The sequence below is a fragment of the Tamandua tetradactyla genome, chromosome 1, assembly GCF_023851605.1.
Source record: "Tamandua tetradactyla isolate mTamTet1 chromosome 1, mTamTet1.pri, whole genome shotgun sequence".
In the NCBI taxonomy this organism is placed as follows: domain Eukaryota; kingdom Metazoa; phylum Chordata; class Mammalia; order Pilosa; family Myrmecophagidae; genus Tamandua; species Tamandua tetradactyla.
Window position 1 is genome coordinate 50,808,767 of NC_135327.1, and position 19,465 is coordinate 50,828,231.

Here is a 19,465-nt window from a genome sequence, read left to right on the forward strand (position 1 = left end):
GTCCAGCTGCCTACTGTAAATTAGACAGATGCCAGCAAATAGCGCGGTGCCACCATCCTCTTGATTGCATTTCAGAAAGAGTCACCTCAGTATTTGTAAATGTTATTTTAGAAGACAGACTGTAGATTTCAGTGCTTGTAGGAAACCGGTATTTCCAGTAAACATTTTCTGAGCAGCAAGGAACAAGAATTTTCTTCAGAAATTCTAGAATTGGATATAAATGTTGGCAGTAGACAATCAATAAAAATCATACAATTTCTCAGATGAAGATTTCCCCAACACCGACTCCTTCTCTAAAGACATTCACGTCCCCGTCCTACCCACTCACTGGAGACCAGAGCTCACCACCATGAGGAGTGTCAGGAAACATGCAAAAGGGCTGAGGGGAGAGGCAAGAAAAGCAAATCGAGTCAGGTTCAACTTATGCTGAAGGGGAACGTCAAGTAAAGGGCCCACCGCCTGGACCTGGCTGCATGCACACCCCTCACCAGAGCCTCGGCGTCAGCAGCGACACAACCACAGGGCTGCGGTATGAATCCCTGGCAAGATTCACGCTTTCCCCCCTCTTCACCGAGCATCCTCCATGCCGGCTGGACACCAGGGAACGGGTGTTCTGTCATCGTCTAGAGGCCTCTGGAAAAAGGTTTGTGACTTTGCACACTTCGTACCCAGCTGGATGAAGACAATAAACACCAGGCCGGTGCTCCGGCCGGCGCTCCCCGCCAGGTCACTCGTGCGTGTGCGTCTTCTTTGGCACCGCCGGCCGCCTGGGCGGCCACAGGTGGTTGTGGATGATGAGGGCGTCCACGCTGACAGATATGGTCTTGGCCGGGATGAGGCTGAACTGCTTTGGGTCGGAGCTGTATTTGTAGACATTCCTGGTGCAGCTCTTGGGCCCTGTGCCAGTCAGTCTGCAGATCTGGGTGTCGGGGTAGTAGCAGTCGAGGGCCCTGAACTGGCAGCCGGCGACACGGACCAGGATGATGTCGTGCTTGGCGTCACACTTCTCCAGCTCCTCTAATATGGAATTCTTGTGAGGTTCATTCACTTTTCCCGCCAGGCAGCAATGGGATATAGCATTGTGGATAATCGCTTTGTTCGATTTGCTAGTGGGCTCCTTGAAGGGCTTGGGACCTGTGTACTCGGCCCACAGAAGCGAGGGAGGACGGAGCAGACACTGTCTCCCAGTCTCTGCCAGTGCTCCTGCCCGGGTTCCGGCTGAGCGCGGACACGGCTTCCGGGGACTCGACTCGCCGCGGAGGCACACTGCCCGGGTGCACGCGCGGAGGCACACTGCCCGGGTGCACGCGCGGAGGCACACTGCCCGGGTGCACGCGCGGAGGCTCTGGGGTCGCTGCCCACGCCAAGGACAGGCTGGAGCCAGACTGGGCCCGGCTTAGACGATCTGGGATTGAGGAGCCTTTAGTTCCCCAATCACTGCAGGACTCCTCCTGGTGCTCCGACTTTGGCCACAGCTTTTCGGCTTTGATTTAGGTTTGCCAAGACCTTGTTCTCTTAAAATCTCCTGCTGCTTCCTTCGCAGGTATTCCTGCTTAGAAAGTTGCCTCCGAGCCTTCTCTTCCACTTTTCGGATCCTATCCTCTTCAGCTTTACGCCGGGCTTCATTTCTCCTGAGTTCGGCTTCCACTTCAAGCTGTTGTTTGTGCACACGAGCCTCTTGGGCTCTGCGCTGGGGCTTCTGAAGGAAGGCTGCCCACTTCTTGGCGACTTCATCTTCTGCTTTCTGCTCATCCTTGAAGAAGAACCCGACCCCCAGCTTCTGGTCGCACTCACTGACAAAGTCTGCCGAGCTGTCTGGGCTTCCGCCTCCCCATCCCCCTTGGGGGCTCTCAGGTCTGATGAGGTTGACCTTGTCCCTCAGGGGCCCTTCCACGGAAATGCTTTTTCTTCCCGACACGTCTGAAGAGCTGACACCCGCTTCCTTCACACTAATATCCAGAACCTCTCTGAAGCCCATTTGCTCTGACATGATGCTTGTGTCTTTGGACAAGGACAAGACGCAGGTCCGCTGGTTGCTTCCATCATGGAGCCTAAAACTGTCAAAGAAGAACTGGCCGTGAGTATCCTTCCCAGGGTGGGCAGGCGTTTTGCTCTGGGATGAACCCGACTGTCTGTCTTTCTGAACCTTCAGCTCAGCTGGTCTTCCTGAATTGGAATTCCGTGCTGACTGAAGCAAGGGGGTTTGCGGTGAGTAGTCATTCCAGTTGGAGAGAGTGGCTCAACAAAGTGGATGGAAGCCTTTACTTTTTGGTCCTGTGAGTTACTTTTTGAACTTGGTGTTGGCACTGTGGGGGATTTCATGAGGAGCTGCTCCTGTGGCTGGGAACTCTTCAGTATTGCTTACTGCAGTGTACTAATGGTCTCTGAGTTTTTCAATGAAAAGGTCACATTCATTCACATCACAACCTCGCCAATGCTGTCTTCCAGGAGAGCAGCAGAAATCATTTTATTTTTTCTCTAACTCATGTACAGAAGCAAGGTCCTTTGGTGTGTGGTGTTGAATAAAAGCCAGGTTATTTTTTTCCACCTCCTGAGACTCACTGAGGAGAGCTTCTCTCTCTTCTTTAACAAGAAATACGTCTGTCTTAGAAATACCATCATCAAAGTCTTCTCTGTTGTGCTGAGAATATTCTTTTTCAAAGTGTTCTGGTTTCGGTGGCTGAGGGACATCTGCCTTGCCCTTCTTAACGACATATAAGAATGCCGCCTTCCCTAACTTCAGCCGCTGCCTGGCAGACAAGGCCTCTGTCTTCTTTTTCTGGGTTTCTATGGCCCTGCGCTTCTCCGCCAGCTGCACGTGAAGCTGCACCAGCTCAGACGCCAGGAGGTGGGCATGCTCTTTGCTCTGCCTGCTGGGACTCTGTTCTCTCTTTCATTTCCACATAGTCAGAGGTGGGCAGCTTTCTGATGCGTCAGGTGTGGTCTTCTGAGAACTGCTTGTGCTGGACTTGGTTTCATAGCTATTCAGTCTCCAGAGTTTCCTTTCTGCAAAGCTTCTCATCTTAACACTCCCACTAGCCATCAAGACACTACTGATTTGAGAAATCGTGCTCAGACAGGGACTTGAGTGGCCACTGGCATCATCTTTGTCTTTGTCTTCCTTTACTTTCATATTCTCTTGTAGCTTTACCAATTCTTCCTCACCAACATATTTGGTGATAACTATAGGAAGGTCCTTGCCACTTAAATCCTGCTCTGCATCCTCTAAATCTACAACATCTGAATCAGAATCTTGCATTAGTATCGTCCAAGTGTCTGAATTGTGTGCGTTGGGGCTTATTGAACTAGCACTGGACCTTCCCTCTGTGTCCTCACCAGTTTTGGCCACATAAAGAAAGAAGCCATCAGCAGTCTGCACCTGAGGCACCTGGTGGAAACCACCACTGGGCAGAGACTTGCCGCACACATCTCGAGACCTCCAGGGTGGTGGCATTTACACCTGTAGAGAATTCCAAGCAAGAAATTGGGGTGAAAGTCCTGTTCAAGTCATGAGCGCTGGCCACTTCCCTGCACGCCAGAGGCTGGTAGCCCTCACTGGGCTTCTTGGATGCAAAACTCCTTGACTTTCCTTCCCCACACTTGTCTTCCTTGGTAAGATCCTGCTTTTCTTTTGCTGGCTTAAGTGTGGCTGGCATCAATGACTCCAAGAAAAAACTCTCAGACTTTCCAGGGTGTCCGCCTGTCTTTGGGGAAGCCTGGCACCTGCTGTCAGACTTGAGGCCTGAGGCAAGGCCTGGAGGATCTCCAGGTCACTGCCATGGGCAGAGGCATCTGTTTTGATGATCGTTACCAGCTCCTCATCCTCATCCTCGATGCTGACATTGTTCAGGAGACCTTGCCCGTTGGTCTTCATGGCTGTGGGGTGAGGCTGATTCTGTGGGGTCAGAGTGATGATATTGAAGGCCAAGCTGTCCTTGCTGATGGAGCGAGCCAGACCGATGCTGTCGCCAGAGCCGGCGTCCAGGTCGCAGCTTGCAGCATGGTGCGGGGTGAAGGGCGTTGGCTGGGACACGGGCCTGTTTTTTTTTTCTGGTCATGCTATGGCCAAACCACCTGACTGACCGTCAACTTTGATTAGATAAGTGGATCTATGTCATTGATCAGGGCTGTCCTCTCCCTGAGGCTTCTGCTGCTTCTGAGTCAAGGGCAGCAAAGGGTGGGACAGGCTAAAGGCAGAGGTTCCTTTCCCAAGACAATTGGACTCCTCAGGGTGCAGGCAGCCCTGTGGCCACCCTTGGCCGGAAGCTGGGTAGAGGACTGACCTGCTGGGCTCAGCACTGCGGGGCTGATCATGAAGCTGCATCTGGTTGTGTTGGAAATTGGGACAGGAGGCTGACTGCTTTTTTGGTGTAACACAGGAACTTTCAGTTCCTGAATGTCCCGGGGTTGAACAAAATCTGGTTTGACATTCTCGAACCACCAGAAGACTTCAGCAATGAAAACCATAAGATTCGGCTTCGGCACAAAGGGCACATACAGCATGTCCTCCAAAGTGAGGTAAAAGCAACTGTGAAGGTGCTCATTTGAGAATTCTCTCAGAAGCCGGATGTCATGGTCAGGTTCATGTGTCATCTTGGCCAGGTGGTGGTACCTGTTTGTCTGGTTGGGCAAGTGCTGGTCTGTCTTTTGCTATGAGAACATTTCATAGAATTATCATGATCATGTCTGCTACATCCGCAGCTGATTCCATTTGTAATCAGCCAAGGGGAGTGTCTTCTTTAATGAGTGATGCTTAATCTAATCACTGGAAGACTTTTAAAGAGGATTCAGAAGAGACAGATTCTCTTCCTGCTTTGGCTGGCGAGCCTCTCCTGTGGAGTTTGTCCAGACCCTCCATTGAAATCGTTAGCTTTGAAGCCTTCCCTACAGATTTTAGACTCTATGTTTCCACGGTTACGTGAGGCACTTTTGTAAATTTTATATTTACAAATATTTCCTGTGATTCTGTTTTTCTAGAGAACTCTAACTAATACAACTTGGTACTGGGAGTGATTCTTAAAAAACAGAATCTTAAAAATGGGTTTTTATGAATGGTTTTCTACTCTGACTGGGCTCAGAGACACTAAGGACTCTGATTCCCGTAATCAGAATGACACTCCCAATCCATGGACTGAGTTGGCAAAGGAGATAGTCAGAATATCATCATTCGAGTCTCCTAATGCTTCGCTTGTACGAAGCCAGACTCTGGGGGATAATGTTTTTGACACCTTTGCAGAGTTTTGTGGAAACAGTAAGTATAGAGATGTTGGCTGGTTGTTGTTAGATACACTGTGTACATTAATGAGTGAAAGGGATGGGCTTAAGGCTTCAAATGAGAAGCTTAAGCGCCGTGTGACAGATATAAACGTTTCTGTAAGTGTCCTGAAGGAAAATCATATTTCCTGTAGTTGTAGACCTGAGATCTCTGAAAATAAGACTCAGAATCTTATTGTTAGAGCAGCAACTTTACAATGTAAACTGAAATCTCAATGTTGCATGGTATCTGCCATTTAAGTGAGGGAATTGATTGAAAAGGAGTGGGACCCTGAAAAATGGGATGGAGACTTATGGATTGATAATGATGTTGGTGGAGAGGTTGAAACCCTAGGTCATGCTGAGTCTTCTCTAGATAACCCTGTAATAGTTTGCCCTGAGGACATAGCCACCCCACCTCCAGCCTGCCTTGAGGAGTTGGCCACCCAACCTCCACCTGAAGGGATTAGCCCTAGAGTGATTAATCCTGTTTCATGAGATGAAACCACAAATGAATGCCCTGAAGCAAATGGTTTGGAAGATACTTCTAATTCTTTTCATGATCCATCCCCACCACCCCTCATTTCTTCCAGACCTATAACTAAAGTCCCAACAGGGCCTTAAAGGTGAGGTACAAAGTTTCACACATGAGGAGGTACATTATATTACAAAAGAACTGTTGAGTTTTCCAATTTATGTAGACAGAAATCAGGAAGATATGTATGGCAATGGATTTTAAGGGTGTGGGATAATCGTGGGAGGAATATAAGGCTGGGTCAGGCGGAATTTATTGATATGCCCACTAAGCAGAGGTACTGCATTTAATGTTATGGCTCGAGAGGTTAGAAAAGGCATTAACAGTTTGTTTGGATGGTTCGCTGAAACCTGAATCAAAAGGTGGCTGACATTACCTGAAGTTGAAATGCCAGAACTGTCCTGGTATAATGTAGATGAGGGGATCCAGAGGCTTAGAGAGATTGGAATGTTAGAATGGATTTATCATGCAAAGAAGGATGCACCTTTTACCAGAACTGTGAGAAATGAATTTGTGAGACTAGGGCCATCATCCCTGAGGAGCTCTGTAGTTGCACTTCTCTGTAGGTCAGATATTACTGTGGGAACTGCTGTCCCTGAACTGGAATCCTTAAACACAATGGGGATGATTGGATCCTGAGTTGGCAGAAGCCAGGTGGCAGCACTTCATCGCCAAAGACAGCAAACTCAAAGCAAGAATCGAAATAATCTGACTTGCAAAGATTATGTCATTGGCTAGTAAATCATGGGGTACCTAGAAATACAATAGATGGGCAGTCTACTGAATTCTTGTTTGAGCTGTATAAACAAAAGAGTTCTTTTTTTTTTTTTTCAAGTGAACAGATGTCTAACTTGAGTTACAAAAAGACAGAGTCATGGGAGGATCCAAGATGGCGTCTTAGTAAGGTACATGCGTTTTAGTTCCTCCGACTCCAAATCAACTAATAGGTGAACAGAAACAGTACAAAACAGCTCCCGGGGCTACAGCAGGGAATGGACACACAGCGTAACCAAGTCTGGGCTGGCTAGTCTGACTGCGAAACTCAGCTGCGGTGAGTGAGATCCCCGAGCGGCGGGCGATTTCCCGAGCAGCCACAGCTGCGGCGGTCCGAGCTAATCCCTCCCTCCTTCTGGGACTGGCTGAGAGACTCAGAGAGACAAGCTTCCCAGCCAAGGCGGCCGGCGCCACACTTTTGCGGGCGGCTTCGAGTCCGCGACTACAAGTCTCGGATCAGAGGGCTATCCAAAGTCTGGGCTGGCAAGTCTGGTTGCGAGACTTGGCTGCGGCGAGACCCCCGAGCGGCCGCAGTTGCGGCGGTCCGAGCTAATCCCTCCCTCCTTCCGGGGCTGGCTGAGAGACTCGGAGAGACAAGCTTCCCAGCCAAGGCGGCCGGCGCCACACTTTTGCGGGCGGCTTCGAGTCCGCGACTACAAGTCTCGGATCAGAGGGCTATCCAAAGTCTGGGCTGGCAAGTCTGATTGCGAGACTTGGCTGCGGCGAGACCCCCGAGCGGCCGCAGCTGCGGCGGTCCGAGCTAATCCCTCCCTCCTTCCCGGGCCGGCTGAGAGTATCGGAGAAGTAAGTTCCCGAAGCCGAGGCAGGCGGCGCCCTTCTTTTGCGGGCGGCTTCGAGTCTCGGCTTTAAGTCCGCGGCTACGAGTCCCGGATCAGAGGGCTATCCAAAGTCTGGGCTGGCTAGACTGACTGCGAGACTCGGCTGCAGTGAGACCCCCGAGCGGCGTGCGATTTCCCGATCAGCGGCAGCTGCGGTGGTCCGAGCTACTCCCTCCCCCCTTTCCGGGCCGGCTGAGAGTATTGGAGAAGCAAGTTTCCCAAGCCGAGGCAGGTGGCACCCCTCTTTTGCGGGCGGCTTCGAGTCTCTGCTTCGAGTCCGCGGATACGAGTCTCAGATAGGAGGGCTATCCAAGCTGCGGAAGCCCCCCCCCCCCACGGGAGGCTTCCTGGTCCGGGGGGGAATCCCCCAGGCCCGCTGCGGCCCGCAACCAGCCACAGGGTCCCCTCAAGCTGCGGCAGCTGACGCCCCCACCACGCACGGCCCCTGAACCAACGGAGAGATTTGGATCCGAAATCCCCAGGCCACGGAGATCGGTGACTGGGGGAGACCCATTCCAAACACTTGAGACAAACGTGTGCCACGTGCGACACGTACTGGGCAAGATAAGAAAAACAGATTCCAGAGATTTCACAGAAAAATCTTACAACCTTGTTGGGTCCAACACCCAGAGAAATCTGAATAAATGCCCAGACGCCAGCAGCAGAAGATAACTGTCCACGCTCAAAAGATTGAGAATATGGCCCAGTCAAAGGAACAAACCAATAGCTCAAATGAGACACAAGAGCTGAGACAACTAATCCTGAATATGCGAACAGAAATGGAAAACCTCTTCAAAAATGAAATCGATAAATTGAGGGAGGACATGAAGAGGACATGGGCTGAACATAAAGAAGAAATAGAAAAACTGAAAAAACAAATCGCAGAACTTATGGAAGTGAAGGATAAAGTAGCAAACATAGAAAAAATAATGGATAGTTACAATGATAGATTTAAAGAGACAGAAGATAGAATTAGTGATTTGGAGGATGGAACATCTGAATTCCAAAAAGAAACAGAAACTATAGGGAAAAGAATGGAGAAATTTGAACAGGGTATCAGGGAACTCAAGGACAATATGAACCGCACAAATATACGTGTTGTGGGTGTCCCAGAAGGAGAAGAGAAGGGAAAAGGAGGAGAAAAACTAATGGAAGAAATTTTCACTGAAAATTTCCCAACTCTTATGAAAGACCTAAAATTACAGATCCAAGAAGTGCAGCGCACCCCAAAGAGATTAGACCCAAATAGGCGTTCTCCAAGACACTTACTAGTTAGAATGTCAGAGGTCAATGAGAAAGAGAGGATCTTGAAAGCAGCAAGAGAAAAACAATCCATCACATACAAGGGAAACCCAATAAGACTATGTGTAGATTTCTCAGCAGAAACCATGGAAGCTAGAAGACAGTGGGATGATATATTTAAAATACTAAAAGAGAAAAACTGCCAACCAAGACTCCTATATCCAGCAAAATTATCCTTCAAAAATGAGGGAGAAATTAAAACATTCTCAGACAAAAAGTCACTGAAAGAATTTGTGACCAAGAGACCAGCTCTGCAAGAAATACTAAAGGGAGCACTAGAGTCAGATACAAAAAGACAGAAGAGAGAGATATGGAAAAGAGTGTAGAAAGAAGGAAAATCAGATATGATATATATAATACAAAAGGCAAAATGTTAGAGGAAAATATTATCCAAACAGTAATAACACTAAATGTCAATGGACTGAATTCCCCAATCAAAAGACATAGATTGGCAGAATGGATTAAAAAGCAGGATCCTTCTATATGCTGTCTACAGGAAACACATCTTAGACCCAAAGATAAACATAGGTTGAAAGTGAAAGGTTGGGAAAAGATATTTCATGCAAATAACAACCAGAAAAGAGCAGGAGTGGCTATACTAATATCCAACAAAGTAGACTTCAAATGTAAAGCAGTTAAAAGAGACAAAGAAGGACACTATATACTAATAAAAGGAACAATTAAACAAGAAGACATAACAATCATAAATATTTATGCACCGAACCAGAATGCCCCAAAATACGTGAGGAATACACTGCAAACACTGAAAAGGGAAATAGACTCATATACTATAATAGTTGGAGACTTCAACTCACCACTCTCATCAAGGGACAGAACATCTAGACAGAAGATCAACAAAGAAATAGAGAATCTGAATATTACTATAAATGAACTAGACTTAATAGACATTTATAGGACATTACATCCCACAACAGCAGGATACACCTTTTTCTCAAGTGCTCATGGATCATTCTCAAAAATAGACCATATGCTGGGTCACAAAGCAAGTCTTAACAAATTTAAAAAGATTGAAATCTTACACAACACTTTCTCGGACCATAAAGGAATGATGTTGGAAATCAATAATAGGCAGAGTGCCAGAAAATTCACAAATACGTGGAGGCTCAACAACACACTCCTAAACAACGAGTGGGTCAAAGAAGAAATTGCTAGAGAAATTAGCAAATACCTCGAGGCGAATGAAAATGAAAACACAACATATCAAAACTTATGGGACGCAGCAAAGGCAGTGCTAAGAGGGAAATTTATTGCTCTAAATGCCTATATCAGAAAAGAAGAAAAGGCAAAAATTCAGGAATTAACTATCCATTTGGAAGAACTGGAGAAAGAACAGCAAGCTAACCCCAAAGCAAGCAAAAGGAAAGAAATAACAAAGATTAGAGCACAAATAAATGAAATTGAAAACATGAAAACAATAGAGAAAATCAATAAGGCCAGAAGTTGGTTCTATGAGAAAATCAATAAGATTGATGGGCCCTTAGCAAGATTGACAAAAAGAAGAAGAGAGAGGATGCAAATAAATAAGATCAGAAATGGAAGAGGAGACATAACTACTGACCTCACAGAAATAAAGGAGGTAATAACAGGATACTATGAACAACTTTACGCTAATAAATACAACAATTTAGAGGAAATGGACGGGTTCCTGGAAAGACATGAACAACCAACTTTGACTCAAGAAGACATAGATGATCTCAACAAACCAATCACAAGTAAAGAAATCGAAGCAGTCATTCAAAAGCTTCCTAAAAAGAAAAGTCCAGGACCAGACGGCTTCACATGTGAATTCTATCAAACATTCCAGAAAGAATTAGTACCAGCTCTCCTCAAACTCTTCAAAAAAATCGAAGTGGAGGGAAAACTACCTAACTCATTCTATGAAGCCAACATTACCCTCATACCAAAACCAGCAAAGATACTACAAGAAAAGAAAACTACAGGCCGATCTCTCTAATGAATATTGATGCAAAAATCCTCAATAAAATTCTAGCAAATCGTATTCAACAACACATTAAAAGAATTATTCATCATGACCAAGTAGGATTCATCCCAGGTATGCAAGGATGGTTCAACATAAGAAAATCAATTAATGTAATACACCATATCAACAAATTAAAGCAGAAAAATCACATGATCATCTCAAATGATGCAGAGAAGGCATTTGACAAGATTCAACATCCTTTCCTGTTGAAAACACTTCAAAGGATAGGAATACAAGGGAACTTCCTTAAAATGATAGAGGGAATATATGAAAAACCCACAGCTAATATCATCCTTAATGGGGAAAAATTGAAAACGTTCCCCCTAAGATCAGGAACAAGACAAGGATGTCCACTATCACCACTATTATTCAACATTGTGTTGGAGGTTCTAGCCAGAGCAATTAGACAAGAAAAAGAAATACAAGGCATCAAAATTGGAAAGGAAGAAGTAAAACTATCACTGTTTGCAGACGATATGATACTATACGTCGAAAACCCGGAAAAATCCACAACAAAACTACTAGAGCTAATAAATGAGTACAGCAAAGTAGCAGGTTACAAGATCAACATTCAAAAATCTGTAGCATTTCTATACACTAGCAATGAACAAGTGGAGGGGGAAATCAAGAAACGAATCCCATTTACAATTGCAACTAAAAGAATAAAATACCTAGGAATAAATTTAACTAAAGAGACAAAAGACCTATACAAAGAAAACTACAAAAAACTGTTAAAAGAAATCACAGAAGACCTAAACAGATGGAAGGGCATACCGTGTTCATGGATTGGAAGACTAAATATAGTTAAGATGTCAATCCTACCTAAATTGATTTACAGATTCAATGCAATACCAATCAAAATCCCAACAACTTATTTTTCAGAAATAGAAAAACCAATAAGCAAATTTATCTGGAAGGGCAGGGTGCCCCGAATTGCTAAAAACATCTTGAGGAAAAAAAACGAAGCTGGAGGTCTTGCGCTGCCAGATTTTAAGGCATATTATGAAGCCACAGTGGTCAAAACAGCATGGTATTGGCATAAAGATAGATATATCGACCAATGGAATCGAATAGAGTGCTCAGATATAGACCCTCTCATCTATGGTCATTTGATCTTTGATAAGGCAGTCAAGCCAACTAACCTGGGACAGAACAGTCTCTTCAATAAATGGTGCCTAGAGAACTGGATATCCATATGCAAAAGAATGAAAGAAGACCCATATCTCACACCCTATACAAAAGTTAACTCAAAATGGATCAAAGATCTAAACATTAGGTCTAAGACCATAGAACAGTTAGAGGAAAATGTAGGGAGATATCTTATGAATCTTACAATTGGAGGCGGTTTTATGGACCTTACACCTAAAGCAAGAGCACTGAAGAAGGAAATAAATAAATGGGAACTCCTCAAAATTAAACACTTTTGTGCATCAAAGAACTTCATCAAGAAAGTAGAAAGACAGCCTACACAATGGGAGACAATATTTGGAAACGACATATCAGATAAAGGTCTAGTATCCAGAATTTATAAAGAGATTGTTCAACTCAACAACAAAAAGACAGCCAACCCAATTACAAAATGGGAAAAAGACTTAAACAGACACCTACCAGAAGAAGAAATATGGATGGCCAAGAGGCACATGAAGAGATGCTCAATGTCCCTGGCCATTAGAGAAATGCAAATCAAAACCACAATGAGATATCATCTCACACCCACCAGAATGGCCATTATCAACAAAACAGAAAATGACAAGTGCTGGAGAGGATGCGGAGAAAGAGGCACACTTATCCACTGTTGGTGGGAATGTCAAATGGTGCAACCACTGTGGAAAGCAGTTTGGCGGTTCCTCAAAAAGCTGAATATAGAATTGCCATACGATCCAGCAATACCATTGCTGGGAATCTACTCAAAGGAATTAAGGGCAAAAACTCAAACAGGCATTTGCACACCAATGTTTATAGCAGCGTTATTTACAATTGCAAAGAGATGGAAACAGCCAAAATGTCCATCAACAGACGAGTGGCTAAACAAACTGTGGTATATACATACGATGGAATATTATGCAGCGTTAAGACAGGATAAACTTATGAAGCATGTAATAACATGGATGGACCTAGAAAACATTATGCTGAGTGAGTCTAGCCAAAAGCTAAAAGACAAATACTGTATGGTCCCAATGATGTGAATCGACACTCGAGAATAAACTTGGAATATGTCATTGGTAACAGAGTTCAGCAGGAGTTAGAAACAGGGTAAGATAATGGGTAATCGGAGCTGATGGAATACAGACGGTGCAATAGGACTAGATACAAAAACTCAAAAATGGACAGTACAATAATACCTAATTGTAAAGTAATCATGTTAAAATACTGAACGAAGCTGCATCCGAGCTATAGGTTTTTGTTTTGTTTTGTTTTGTTTGTTTTGTTCTTATTATTATTACTTTTATTTTTTTTCTCTATATTAACATTCTATATCTTTTTCTGTTATACTGCTAGTTCTTCTAAACCGATGCAAATGTACTAAGAAACGATGATCATGCATCTATGTGATGATGTTAAGAAATACTGATTGCATATGTAGAATGGTATGATGTCTAAAAAAAAAAAAAAATGGTCAGCACAATACTGCCTAATTGTAATGTAATTATCTTGGAACGCTGAATGAAGCTGCATCTGATCTATAGTTTTTTTTGTTTGTTTTGTTTTTTTTTTTTTCTCTTATATATTTTTGTACTTTTTATTTTTATTTGTGTTTTCTCTCTGTGTTATCACTTTATTTCTTTTTCTGTTGTAGTACTATTTCTTTCTCTAAATCGATGCATATGTACTGAGAAATGATGACCATACACCTATGTGATGATATTAAGAATTACTGATTGCATATGTAGAATGGATTGATTTCTATTGTTGTGTTAGTTAATTTTTTAATTAATAAAAAAAATTAAAAAAAAAAAAAAAAAAAAAGACAGAGTCATGGCTCCTTCATCAATTTCCAGACTTGAGACAGTTTTATAGACCCAGAGCCCCTTGAATAAAGGGGAGGCCGGGTCCCTTTGGGGGAGAACCCTGTTACACTGCCATAAATCTAAACTGTTATTCTTCCTCCAAGCCTTCTCCAAGGAGACCAATGGCCTTTAACCTGGGTAACTGCATTGGTTAAAGGAAATGATCAGATATTTCGGGGATTATTAGACACTGGTTCAGAAGTGACTTTAATTCCAGGGGACCCAAAACGTCACTCTGATCCACCAGTCAGAGTGGGGGCTTATGGAGGCCAGGTGATCAATGGAGTTTTAGCTCAGGTCCATCTCACAGTGGGTCCGGTGGGGCCCCAGACTCATTCTGTAGTTATTTCCCCAGTTTCAGAATGCAAAATTGGAATAGACATACTGAGCAATTGGCAGAATTCCCACAATGGTTCTTCTACTCATGCAGTGAGGGCTATTATGGTGGGAAAAACCAAGTGGAAGCCACTAAAACTGCCCCTACCTAGCAAAATAATAAATCAGAAGCAATACCGGATTCCAGGAGGGATTGCAAAGATTACTGCCACTCTTAAGGTCTTGAAGGATGCAGGGGTGGTGATTTCCACCACATCCCATTCAACTCTCCTGTTTGGCCTTGGCAGAAAACAGATGGGTCTTGGAGGATGACAGTGGATTATTGTAAGCTCAACCAGGTGGTAACTCCAATTGTAGCTGCTGTTTCAGATGTGGTATCATTGCTTGAGCAAATTAATACATCTCCTGGTTCCTGGTATGCAGCTATTGATCTGGCAAATGCTTTTTTCTCACTAGCTGCTAGTAGGTACCACCAGAAACAGTTTGCTTTCAGCTGGCAAGGTCAGCAGTATACTTTCACTGTCCTACCTGAGGGGTACATCAACTCTCCAGCCCTATATCATAATCTTGTCCGCAAGGACCTTGATCATTTCTCCCTCCTACAAGACATCATACTGGTCCATTATATTCATGATATCACGTTGATTGGACCTAGTGAGCAAGAAGTAGCAACTACTCTAGACTTACTGGTAAGGCATTTGCGTGTCAGAGGATGGGAGATAAATCCCACAAAAATACAGGGGACTTCCACCTCAGTGAAATTTCTAGGTGTCCAGTTGTGTGGGGCATGTCAAGATATCCCTTCTAAGGTGAAAGATAAGTTGCTGCATCTGGCTCCTCCTACAACCAAAAAAGAGGCACAATACCTAGTTGGCTTCTTTGGATTTTGGAGACAACATATTCCTCATTTGGGTGTGCTACTCCAGACCATTTATCAAGTGACCAGAAAAGCTGCCAGTTTTGAGTGGGGACCTGAATAAGAGGAGATTCTGCAACAGGTCCAGGCTGCTGTACAAGCTGCTCTGCCACTTGGACCATATGCTCCAGCAGATCCAGTGGTGCTGGAAGTGTCAGTGGCAAATAGAGATGCTGTTTTGAGCCTTTAACAGACCCCTATATTAGAATCACAGTGCAGACCCTTAGGATTTTGGAGCAAAGCCTTACTATCTGCTGCAGATAACTACTCTCCTTTTGAGAAACAGCTTTTGGCCTGCTACTGAACCTTAGTAGAGACTGAATGTTTAATCTTGGGCTGCCAAGTTACTATGAGACCTGAGTTGCCTATCATGAGCTAGGTGTTGTCTGACCTACCAAGCCATAAAGTTGGGTGTGCACAGCAGCACTCTATCATAAAATGGAAATGGTATTGTTCTGGTTTGCTAGATTATGGAATGCAACACACCAGAGATGGATTGGCTTTTAAGAAAAGGGGATTTATTTCATTAGTTCTTCAGAGGAAAGGCAGCTAACTTTCATCTGAGGTTCTTTCTTACGTGGGAAGGCATGGGACGATCTCTGGCTGGCCTTCTCTCCAGGCTTCTGAGTTCAACTTTCCCACGGGTGATTCCTTTCTGCTTCTCCAAAGGCATGGGCTGAGCAGCGAGTGCTGAGATGAGGTATGCTGAACTGCTTGGGCTGTGCTATGTTGTGCTCTCTCATTTAAACACCAGCCAATTAAGTTAAACATCATTTATTGCAGTAGGCATGCCTCCTAGTTGACCGCAGATGTGATCAGCAGCAGATGAGGTTAACTTACCATTGGCTCCTGTCCACAGCAACAGAACTAGGTGCTTTCACCTGGCCAAGTTGACAACTGAGTCTAACTACCACAGGTATATACCCAGTAGGGCAAGAGCAGGTTCTGAAGGCACAAGTAAATTACATGAGGAAGTGGGCCAAATGCACGTGGTCTCCACTCCTGCCACATTGCCTTGTCTTTCCCAGACCAGAGCTACGGCCTCCTGGGGAGTTCCTTACAGTGAATTGACTGAGGAAGAGAAAACTTGGGCCTGGTTTACAGATGATTCAGCACGATATGCAGATACCACCTGAAAGTGGACAGCTGCAGCATTACAACCCCTTTCTGGGGTGTCCTTCAAGGACAGTGGTGAGGGGAAATCCTCCCAGTGGGCAGAACTTCAAGAAGTGCACCCAGTTGTTCATTTTGCTTGGAGGGAGAACTGACCAGAGGTGTGTTTGTATACTGACTCATGGGCTGTTGCTAATGGTTTGGCTGGATGGTCAGGGGTTTGGAAAGACCATAATTGGAAAATTGGTGACAAGAGTTCTGGGGAAGAGGTATGTGGATAGACCTTTCTGTGTGGGCTAAAAACATGAAGATATTTATGTGCTATGTGAATGCACACCAGAGAATGACTTCAGCAGAGGGAAGGTTTTAATCAAGTGGAGAAGATGACCCGTTCTGTGGATACCAGTCAGCCTCTTTCCCCAGCAACTCCTGTTATTGCCCAATGGGCTCATGAACAAAGTTGCCATGGTAGTAGGGATGGAGGTTATGCATGGGCTCAGCAACATGGACTTCCACTCACCAAAGCTGACCTGGCTATATCCACTGCTGAGTGCCCAGTTTGCCAGCAACAAAGACACACGCTCAGCCCCCGATTTGGCACCATTCCCCAAGGTGACCAGCGAGCTACGTGGTGGCAGGTTGATTACATTGGACCACTCCCTTCATGGAAGGGACAGCGATTTCTTCTAACTGGAATAGACACATACTTTGGATATGGGTTTGCTTTCCTGCATGCAATGCTTCTGCCAAAACTACCATCTGTGGACTTACAAAATGCCTTATCTATCAACGTGGTATTCCGCACAGCATTTCTTCTGATCAGGGAACAGACTTCACAGCAAATGCAGTGTGGGAATGGGCACATGTTCATGAAATTCCCTGGTCTTACCATGTTCCCCATCATCCAGAAGCAGCTGGATTGATAGAATGCTGGAATGGCCTTTTGAAAACTCAATTACGATGCCAACTAGGTGGCAATACCTTGAAGAGCTGGGGTAATGTTCTCCAAGAAGCTGTGTATGCTCTGAATCAGCATCTGCTCTATGGTGCTGTTTCTCCCATAGCCCGAATCCATGGGTCCAGGAACCAAGGGGTGGAAATGGGAGTGGCACCACTCACTATTACCCCTAGTGATCCACTAGGAAAATTTTTGCTTCCTGTCCCTGCAACCCTGAGCTCTGCTGGTCTACAGGTTTTAGTTCCAAAAGGGGAGTGCTTCTACCAGGAGAAACAGCAATGATTCCATTGAACTGGAATCTAAGACTGCCACCTGGTCACTTTGGGCTACTCATGCCCCTGGATCAACAAGCCAAGAAGGGGATTTACATTACTGGCTGGGGTGATTGACCCTGACTATCAGGGGAAAATAGGACTGCAACTACACAATGGAGGTAAAGAAGAGTTTTCCTGGAATATAGGAGATCCCCTAGGGCTTCTTTTAGTTCTACCATGCCCTGTGATTAAAATAAATGGAAAACTGCAACAACCCAATCCAGGCAGGGCTACCAATGGCTGAGACTTCAGAAATGAAGGTTTGGGTCACCCCACAAGGCAAAGAACCACGGCCAGCTGAAGTGCTTGCTGAGGGTAAAGGGAACATGGAATGGGTAGTGGAAGAAGGTAGTGATAAATATGAACTACGACCACATGATCAGTTACAGAAATGAGGAATGTAATGCTGTTTTATTCATGTTATACTATTTAAGTTGTAAGATAACAAGTTTAAGAATGAATATTACACAAGGACTTGCACCCTATTCTGGAGAGATTTAACGTGTTTCTGGTTATATGCAGGACAGTTGAGTATTGTTAAGTGAAAAAAAATGTCTTTTATTGTTTTCTATTTAGAAATTAGGTATGGTTTAAGGTGATGAGTATAGCTGCCAAGTTGACAAAGGGTGGACTGTCATGGTCAGGTTCATGTGTCAACTTGGCCAGGTGGTGGTACCTGTTTGTCTGGTTGGTCAAGTGCTGGCCTGTCTTTTGCTATGAGGACATTTCATAGAATTAAATCACGATCATGTTGGCTACATCCACAGCTGATTCCATTTGTAATCAGCCAAGGGGATTGTCTTCTTTAATGAGTGATACTTAATCTAATCACTGGGTTCCTTTTAAGGAGGATTCAGAAGAGACAGGTTCTCTTCCTGCTTCAGCCAGCAAGCCTCTCCTGTGGAGTTTGTCCAGACCCTCCATTGGAATCGTCAGCTTTGCAGCCTGCCCTACAGATTTTGGACTTTATGTTCCCACGATTACATGAGACACATACATTTTATATTTACAAATATTTCCTGTTGACTCTGTTTCTCTAGAGAACCGTAACTAATACACCAGATATTGTACAGAGTGTCGGACGTCAATGTCACCTCCTTTGAGCATATAGCTTTTGGTGAGCAGGATTTTCCAATAACTGCTGTGTTAGTTTAACTTCTTTCTCTGTTATCTCTGTCAACAGAGATATTTACCTCAACAAGATTTAACTTGTTGATCCGGAACACCATGACATTGAGGTCATAGCAGAGCTCCTTCAAGGTGCTGAAGATGGAGAAGCACTGGATGCTGGCCACCAGCTTCTCAACGCTGATCACACCCACACTGTCGGCCACCATCACCATGTCGCTCATCACCATGTGGTCCCCATTTTTATGGGGGCGAGACCGAGGTCAGGCTCCATCTTGGGGGTGTCATCACTCTCCATCACGTAAATCCCATTCCTCAACAGACCCTGGATGACCGATTGGTGTCCCTGCAACAGATGCCTGGTCCCTTTCAGAATGAGGCTGCAGACCTGGCAGTACAGCTCACTGGACTGCAGAAGCTTGATAACAGGTGGTTTGATAGCTGCTGCTCATGCTGGTCTATGTAGAAAGGGTCTTTGAGATCTTCAGGGCTATTGGCTAGGCGCTAGGCCCCGGCGCACATCCACTGGAGATTGACTGCGATCTTGGCCCTGGCCGAGTCCCGCCGAGCAGCCCCTGTGTCCGCCATCTCAGAGCCGCTGCCGCGACTGCCTCATGGTGCAGGGCGGGCTCCGGCACGGCCAGGGGCACAGTCCTCTCTTTTCTTATTCTTACTTGTATACGTACAGATACACACAGGTATATGCACTTTCTGATTTTTCTTTACTCTGAATAATGAGCACTTACTGTTTTACAGATTCTTTCAAATACGTGACTTTTGTTATTTATCTGTCCTAATATATTTTGTTTTCTATTGTATTAAATTCAGTTATTATTCCTCTATTAATTATCTTTTAGTCTTATGATTTGTGTTATTTGCTTTTACTAATATCTTAGAATAAAAATTGTTTCTTTTCTCTTTTTTGTTTACTTTATTAACGTAGATATTGAAGGTTTAAATTCCCCCAATATCTGTGGGGAAACTTTA

At 44.7% G+C, this 19,465-nt stretch overlaps 1 pseudogene; it reads right to left on the bottom strand.

The window, feature by feature from the left end:
- Positions 1-727: 727 nt before the first annotated feature.
- Positions 728-18,791, bottom strand: LOC143680626 (calmodulin-regulated spectrin-associated protein 1 pseudogene; annotated as a pseudogene).
- Between the last annotated feature and the right edge of the window lie 674 nt (positions 18,792-19,465).